Below are 8,845 nucleotides of genomic sequence, written 5' to 3' on the forward strand. Positions count from 1 at the left end.
CCCTGACTGGATTGACCTCTTCCTTCCGAGAAAATTCTTCCATGTCAAACCATGACAACCTGTGACCCTGGAATGTAGCTGTGGCTGAAGGCTCTGAGCAGACACTTCAGAGTGACACTTCTGAGTGTCTTCTGGAGCTTCTTTAGAGAAAGCCTAGACAGCATCTACACATGTAAGAGCTGTTGGGAATTTCTGCATAGTCTGAGGTCTGCCCAGTCCTAGCTAGAGCCTCACAGCTTATTTTAATTGTGATCCTCCTTGCATGGGTTGTTGCAGGCTCCTAATGCAGCTCTGTCACTTTGTTCTGACAATGGCTTCACTCTTTGGGCCCTGCTTTATTACAAGATGTTTGGTTTGTTTCTTTTCTTTTAAATGATGAATACAAAACTCACTGTTGCTTAATTTGAGAGTTCCTTATGAGATGAATGAAAGGCATGAGGTAAAATAGATTGAAAGTATACATCTGTCACGAAGATTGAAATTATTTTCTTCCACACTGTACCTATTTTTACTATTCAGATGGTAAAATATTCATGGTTTTTACTAAAATCTATAAATATACCAGCAATGCATAAACAACATTAAATAATAGTAGTGTTACATAAATATATCTATAAATACATACAGTATATATACATTACCAATCTGTTTTGTAAATATCAATTTAAGATTTTGCTTTTTTATTCAGAGCTTTTAATGAAGGCAATCTTTTGGTTAAATTTAAAAGCACATAAAGATTCTAGTAAAAGAAAAACTCTAGAAAAACAATAGAACAGGCACTGGGACAAAAAGGATGAGCAAATAATAAAGTTTATATGTAGAGTATGGATCAGATTTCAAAAGCAAGTAGAATAAACTTAAGCAAAACAGCATGTAATCCAAACTGGAATCAGCAATAATATTATGAGAAATCTGTGTACCTCCTATTGTAAATATTTATACTTTTGAATTTCCTTAGTAAACTTCCAGATATTATTCCCCAAAGAACATTATTTACTTGTTTTAGATTTTAGCTTATCTGCTCTTCAATTCTCTCATGAGATCAGATTCTCACATTACTGACACATAGGGTGTTTTTAATTGCAGATCAAAGGGGAATACAATTCATACATGCATTACAGCATTGTCTTTTAACACCTAACAGAAAATAGTGACTAAAATTAGACTTCATAGGGCATTAAAATTTGAATATGATGCCAGAAAAAGTGCCATAAGTCTCCCTGGAGATGAAATTCACTCGTTATCCTCATCTGAGTAGCTTCTGCACAATCTTCTCTATGCTAAATCACTGCCAGTAATCAGGGGATTATTAGTGCAGGAATTATTCTATTTCAATTTATGTATGAATTCTGCTCTGTCTCAGTGTACCTGCAATTATTAGGTTTCTGACAATACACAATCTATTGATCAGTCTTGCTCAATATTATGGGACAGACCCTGAATTCTAGCCTTCCAATCTAATTCCAAATTATTGTGTGTCTGAGAATAAATTTGTCCCATCTTTCATGCTTTAAATTTTATCAGCTCTCTACTTTCACCAGTCTTCAATAGAGACATGCCTTGATGCCTGCCTGATAAAAGTCATCATTACAATATCATTTGTTATTTTTGATTTGAGCTTTTAAATGAAAAATGCCCTCGACTTCAATGGCACAAGATCCAGCATTTTTTTTCTACAGGAGGCTGCAAGGGAAATGGAAACTCTCAGTGAAGAGTTTACCTCTTCACTAGCTCACAGAGTCAGTAATTTAAGGTGAGCCTCCTCTGTGCATTTGCCTATCTCACACTCCTTTGGAAAATTTTCCCTTTGATCCAGGAAGGTGTGACTGGGCATTAAAATATGAAACATGCTGCCACAATTGCACATGCCTTCCAACACTACTGACAACATCCTGTTCTCTCATGTTGCTGTGTCTGTTTAACTTGTACATTCCTTAAGTCAAAGACTGTCTATAGCTCCTTGTTTATGTAGTAATTGCTAAATCTTTGTTCATCTTGATTGTTCTCTAGACATTACAATAATAAACAAAGCAGTTAGGAATCACGAGTCACATCAGATTTGAACCAGAAGCATAAAGGCAAGGCCTCATCATCCCTTGTGCCATTCATTCAGTCTTTTTTCAGCACATTTCCACCTCCTCCTTCTCTAGCAAGCCCCATCTCTTATTTTTATTTATGTGGCTGAAAATAAGGTGAGAGAATAATCTCAAAGGTTCTTGGAAAAAAATTGTCATCTGAGCCCCTCTGGGTCCAGGCAACAACACAAACAGAAAAGCAGGGGGAAAAAGAAAAGAATGTCTAGTTTGGTAAAAAAGCAGCTGCAATTTGCAAGGATTAGATCTGGTCCACTGTCCTACAGAGGTAAGAACTGGACAGTGGCTCTTTATGATTTCACAACCCTCTGTGGGCTGCCAAATTAAATATGTTTTGGATGAAAGTCTGAAAAAATAATTGGCATCAAAAAAAGTTGTGGTGTCCACTTCCATCCCTAATAGTTTTCTTTTAATCTTTAGCCAGGGCATGGGAAATACAATCCTCCTTCATTAAAAGTATTAAAGTGATCCTCTGTTGGACTGTACATGACTTGAAATTTGCCCCCTTTATGGGATGAATAAGCTGCATGGAATCTGGCTATAAACTGAAAAAAATCACCATGGAAATTTTTGTGAAGTTTCTCTCCTCTTTACTTCCCCAAAAATAACTATTTCATTTCCAGAACTACTTTTCCTTCTTCTGATGGTATATGAGGAGTAAACCAAGGAGAGCTCGAATAATCTACTTGGAATAGTACCTAAAATTCTTCAAGGTTGTCCTACTGTATTTTAGTTCTCTAAGTCTCTCTTTCATTGTCGTGTGGCCATCTAAGGGATTTTCTGTGTCCTGTTGTATGCTTACAGATAGAAAAAGGAAAAAATAATTGTTTACTTTCGGTTAGAGCCTGAAATAGTAAGTGAAAGCAGATGATGAACAACTAAAGTCTCAATACTGTACATGAGTTTTACAGGGTTTTTTTCCTAGTTCTTTTGAAATCCACACTCCCACCCACACATACACGTGGCAGTGTTTGTAGGTTTTGAGCCTTGGGAGTGTTAGCAGCTGAGTCTTGTGTAACCTTTCCACTCCAGGGCTGGAGCTCCTCACCTTGTGCAGCTAAACCATTGCTGGGCACTGGTCAGACTGAAGTGAGGAGACCATAGAAAAACAAAGAAGCTGACAAAAGACAGTGTCCTGTGGAAAGCATCGCCTGACAAACAGACAAAAGACAGCAATTTATTTGCTGCTAAGTGGCATCTTAAATCAAATACCAAAAGGCATTAAAACTCTCTCCATTAAAGGCTCATTATTACTCTCTGTAAGAATATTGTACATGCTTCTGTGACACAGTGCAAATGTTAAGGACTGAAGGACAGCTTGCCCATCTAAACTTGACTTGCCAGTTTCAGTTTGACAATACAATTTTCACTTTTTATTCTGTGACTCTTTAATAAATTTGTCATTTTCTCAGCTTTCTGTGTTTAGGCTTAGAGGTGGCTGTGCTTTGATGATAAAAGTAATACTTAGTTTTTACACAATATCTGTCATAAATAGAAGACAATGCACTTCAAAAAATAGATCTGTATCATTACCCTTTTACCTGAGGGAAAAGCAAAGGTTTTAGAGGTGAAGAAATAGGCTTTTGCTTATTAAAGTACTACATATTAAGTATTACATATAAAGCTTTTCTTTTTTTTAAAAAAAGGAATATTAGAGCATGCTAATTATTATTTTTAATTTTTGTTTACTCTTGTGGTAGATCTGTCCTGATTTTAGAGTAGGCAAAATGTGGTTCTTGGTGATTGTGTGCAAATCACTGAATCCTTCTTTCACTTTATATTCTTGTCTATTGAAAATATTGATGATATTTTGGTTTTAATTTTAAAATACTGATGATAATTCAAAGCAGATTGATAAAGTTACATTTAGAAGTAATGGTGAAGTGCTGCAAGACCTTTGGCTTGGAAGTATTTAATGACAGGCAAGGCAATATTATTCATCTACTACAATATTCTGGACTGCTCTTGAAATACTGATACTAAACCCAGAGAGCCATGACCATCTACTTATATGAGCCCTATTGGATTAAAAAGATAAAGGAAATTATGATTTTTAAATAATCAATTTTTTGTCACCTCCCATGCTGCTCTGCTGTGGCAGTTCCTATATTTACAGCAGCATATGGTTTGGATATTCATTCAATCAGATTTCACCTTGATAGCAGATTTGTAATGTGCTGAGTTGCTTTCCTCAAATAGAGCTGGAAAGAGGCAGGTGCACTGCACCCAGACAGTAGTAAACACTTCTAAAAAGCATGGTACTACAGTCATTCATCTGTAAACCACCCCCATATAACCTCTCCTAAGTTTCTCCTGCAGATCTATGCTGGTCCCACCTTTCAACAGGACTAGCAAACCCAGATGTCCCTGTTCTTTGCTGGGACCTCACACCCACCCAGTTCCCTTTCCTGAAACAGCATGCCAAGGAGCATGATGGATCGCACAAGTCCATGCCCAGTCATCTGTTTTCTTTCTGTTTGGAAAAACAGCTTTCCACATTATATAGCCCAGTGTGTGTGTCATCAGACATCCACAATGTGTCTGGAATGTGGTGATACAGGAGCTTTTTGTTGGCAGCATCCAACATTTTATCAGCATTTCAGTACTGAGAGGTCTGAGTGCTGAGAGAGATGGATGGAACTGAGGATATGAAGTGGTCACTCACTAGAAATGTGAAGAGAATTAAGGGGTGTGACTGTGATGGGATGGAAACTTTTAATAGTATTTTGTTCTCACAGTGAAGGAGCCATAAGGGTGGAGGGGAAGAGTAAAAATGAAATAAAGAGGAGGAGAATGAGCCTTTCCAGTGTGAAGCAGGAGTGCTGAAAAAGGAAGGGAGCTTCTGGTGATAGCTGCAGTCCTTTGATGTCTCATTAATCACTCCCTCATTTGATTTTACAATACCAGCCCTAAAGATCCCACTGATTTTTCTCTACTCTTTTCTCTCTACCCTCAGAAACTACTTACCACTGAGCATTTGAGTGTTGTGTTTATCATGGGGAAGTTTCCAATGATTTGTGAATTAATTTCTTGGTGTACAGTATGTAATTTCTGTTGTTTTTCCTTTGAATTTCCTTATTTCTCAGTGTTGTTATGCACAAGAAAATTACTTTTATTTTTATTTTTGTGAGAACATTCTGCCATAAATGAAGCTCTATGTAGGAAAATGTAGCAAATGTAGGAAAATTACTTACTATCCCAAATCTAATAAGAAAGTATGAAGAGAACTAATGCTTCTCTGTGGCAGTTTTTCATAGGGTGAGGTAAAACTGTCATCTAGTGGTCATAATCTGTTCCTGAATTACTGTTTCCTTTTGGATATCGCCAAAGTATTTCTTATACCCAGAATGAAATATACTGACATATACTTGAAAATACTAAGCTAGAAAAAAAAAAAAAGTGTCTGAAAGGCCTTGAGGTAAAGTGAAAAAGCTCAAAATCTTTCATAAACGAATTTATAACTTGGTGCAGCAAAGCTGTGAAGTCCCTTTTTCCTCTCTTTCCCACAGTTTACCACAATGGCATATCACTTTCTGCCTTACTGAACAGCTGTGGAAAGCTAAAGATAAGATAACTGAAGCTAAAATAGGCCACCAAAATAACCTCTCAATAGTTATCCCGCTACAGTCATTTTACAGATCAGTCTCAACTACCCTGTAACAAGATCATGTTGATGCTATCAGAATAAAGCTGACTGTGTGCATCTCCTCACTTTGAGCTTCTTTGTGTACCAGTGTTTTGCATCTGCTGATTGGTAAAGGTAATGCTGACACCTATATAATAACTATTGGAGTTCAGTGAATAAATGTGAAGAACAGCAGGACTGGTGCGTAAGAATATGCTTTGACAAAAAGGGAAAATTGGCAGAGCAAAATGCAGTGTTATGAGTTTGATGACTCAGGCTGGAACCTTACTCCATAGCATTAGCACTTGCATGTAGTATCTGTAATACTGTTGACAGAAGCAGGGTGATTCTCAGATTTTTTAAAATGGAGAAATTCATGTGTGCTGATGAGCAAGGAAGCTTTTATGCGAACAGTATTTCCTGGAGTGAATTGGCTAGTATAAATCATAATATTTAGCAAACAAGCTTCCTATCCAGTTTGGCTTCCAGATTCTGCTTATAATTTTTATTTTCAATAGGTGGTGAATCCCTAGTTTTGGATTAGGATCCCTTTATGCAAGGTGCTTTGCAAAGTCAGAACTTCAAGATATCATCTGCCTTGTAATGCTTAAAGTTTTAAGCACATATTGAAAGGCAGTGCTGACAGAGGCAGATGATGGGGACCACAAGGAAATGAAAAGACAGTCTTTATGTAATTAGAAATATTTTCAATATGCCCACACACTTAAGAATATAATTGCTATTGAGCAGATATCATTGAAGATGTTCAGCAAAGATATTGAATAAAGATTATGTGCAAAGATATTGAATAAAAATAAAAACATTTCTGGATGTTTCTGCAGCTTCCTGACTGAGGACAGTGCTATCTGAGGTAAATGACAAAAAGACTATGGTGGATTATTTTTAAACTAAACACATGGTCAAAAATAGCTGTCATCTTTAGTCCATCAGAGAGAAAAGATTTCTCAATGGTGAATGCAAGGGAGAAAAAGTTAGGCTGTGGAAGCCTTTCTTACATATTCATTATGAAATAAATTTAGTAGCGAATATTCTTCACTTAGAATTTTCTGTGAATAGGTTTTGATCTGACTGCATAACTTCTGTGCAAACGTATTTTTTATCTTTCTTTCTAGTTATGACTAAATGAACTGTGCAGTTTTATTTCCCAACCAATTAATTTTGATTCAGTTTTTATTCTGGTAGAGGTTTTAGATTTTTTAAATTTCATTTTAATAAACTGGGGGTTTTGAAAAAAATTATTTAGAATTCCCTTGCCAATACATTCATTCTCAAGATTTGCATAAGTACATTTATTCTTTAGATTTGTGTGAAGAAACCCCTGCTACATCTAGAGAGAAAATGCTCATGTGAAAGTCACCCAGCTCTAACAGGAAAATTTAAATTTCTGTAGCCAAGAATATAAACATAGAAGATCCTCAGGTTATTTGAATTCATAACTGAAAGTAAGCTGAGCAGTAGATCAGCAGTCACACACTGAACCAAAGGGTTACAGTGGGACAGCAGGGTTACAAACGAGGCTGTAAGTAGTGAACCCTCAAATATGAGTAGGTGATACTGGCAGGAGAACATAATTGTAAATCTTGCAAGTTGCTGGGATTCAGAGACAGGTTAATGTTCTGAAAACCACTTTTACTAGACTCTGTTATTAGGAAAGCTGTTTGAAGCAGGTAAGTGAGGATATAATGACCTTTCAGTTGATATTTGCAATCTAACCAAATCTTAGATGTTGTTGTGGTGATGAAGGGCTTGACTTTGTTCCTGTGAAACAATTTCCAGTTAGAGACACAGAAATTGATGCATGTACAGAAGCTATGTTCAGCCTCAGGATTTGTAGTGCATCCATTTTTTAGTAGTCCACTGCCATCCTGAAGAAGAGGTGAGCAGCTGCCCTCTGGATGCACAGCAGCAGAGAATCAGCTCACAGCTGTGCTGCGCGTGTGAGCTGGGTGCTCGGGACTCTCTACAGTCATAAGATAACTGTGAGCATTAACTGCTTGTTTAGAGCAGGAATGTCAGTTATAACCTGTCAGGAGACCGAAACGTGTGTGTGAAGATAAAATAGAGCAGTAAAAGTGCAAGATGCAAATTTACCAAAATTCAGTGTTGCGGCATGAGATAGAGCATTGGTAAATGTGGTGAAAGCCAAAACCTTTCTGTACGGGATGAGCTGAAAAGCTGCTGACTTTCTTCCTGTGACTTTGCAACATCCTGGGGAGTTTAGAGGGCAGGCTGGCCTGACTGCTAAGAATCAGCCAACACAGCACTTTAGTGTGGAGGTTGTCTGCACCACAGCAGCAGCACAGTGCACAGAGGAGCAGCAAGCACCTTGAGGGAGAAAGAGGAGTGCACAAAGGGACTCTCTGCTTCAGAATTCTGTGCATGTGTATATATATGTGTGTATACATAAGATTCTTAACTCAATATTATTTATCATAGTCACAAACTAAAATTCTGTTCTCTGCCCATAGCAGGTGTGAATGTGTAACAAAGTAAAGGACAAAGAAAATAAATCAACCAATTAGCAACTTAGGAATGTCCAGGTGTGGAACTTATGTGATTTGGCCCAGTGTGATAGGCCTGTGAAGGATGATAAAACCCTACAGCTAGACAGTAGGTTAGCAGGTGATACACTTCTGTAAATATAATACATCTTGCTTGTAAACTGGTGACAATTTACCTTCAAGAGCTGATGAACACTGAACAACATAAAAGACTTTCCAGCCCACAGAAAAAAAAGCCTTAAGAAGTGATGGCACTCTGTTTTTGAGTAAGAAAAAAAGATCTCTGGTCAGTATAAGAATTTTAAGTGAGGAATTTCAGAGGATTATGCCTGTGTTGACTGGCTCTCTTCCTTGGTCAGTCACTGGAAACTGAAGTTCCTTTAAAAGTTGTTTGTAGCTGCTTGATATTCAGCTTTGATCCCTTCCACTCTAAAATGACATGCAGAAATGGAGAAAAGCAATACTTGCTTGCAGAGGGCACCTGGACAAGAGTGGCTGTTTGATAGCTGCTAGAGTGAGAGTAAATAACCAACTGTATCAGTTCACGTGAGTAATACATTTAGGAACTGCAGTCAGTTTAGAATTCTGTTTTCCAAGCACTGTGT

Source organism: Lonchura striata, chromosome 1 (assembly GCF_050655825.1).
Source record: "Lonchura striata isolate lonStrDom1 chromosome 1, ASM5065582v1, whole genome shotgun sequence".
NCBI classification, from domain to species: domain Eukaryota; kingdom Metazoa; phylum Chordata; class Aves; order Passeriformes; family Estrildidae; genus Lonchura; species Lonchura striata.